The sequence below is a fragment of the Mastigoproctus giganteus genome, chromosome 10 (assembly GCF_048544385.1).
Source record: "Mastigoproctus giganteus isolate SK-2022 chromosome 10, ASM4854438v1, whole genome shotgun sequence".
Lineage (NCBI taxonomy): Eukaryota > Metazoa > Arthropoda > Arachnida > Uropygi > Thelyphonidae > Mastigoproctus > Mastigoproctus giganteus.
The window spans coordinates 186,753,922-186,754,381 of NC_143584.1; positions in this window are offsets into that span (position 1 = coordinate 186,753,922).

Sequence of the window (460 nt, forward strand, 5' to 3'; positions counted from 1 at the left end):
TTTAATTAAACTTCAAAGCTTGAAAAAAAGTTTCAAGTTTATATAAATATTGCGTACTAGTAAAACGCCTACTACATATTCCACCATCAGGCTATTTCAACCGGTTTTTTCCTGAAACGCGTCAGACAATACGCACTTCCAGAACGAGAATGAAACGAAAAGTACTAAATGTCATATAACTATTTCCACTGTGATCCAAAATTAAGTGTTCTATGAGAATAATAACAGCTTTTCGACACTTCAAAAATAATGTTAAAATTACAACCACTTAAAATTTCCAAGGTACACTCTAAAATCGCAGAAAACTTAAAACAACCGAAAACTACATCGTAACAATGCATTCCAGCGCCCCCTACAACACAGAGCGTTAAACTGAAAAAGTAATTTCTTAAAGATCAGCATTTACCAAACTGAGGTTCGCGAACCCCCAGGGTTGTACAACAGTTCCAGGGGAGCCGCG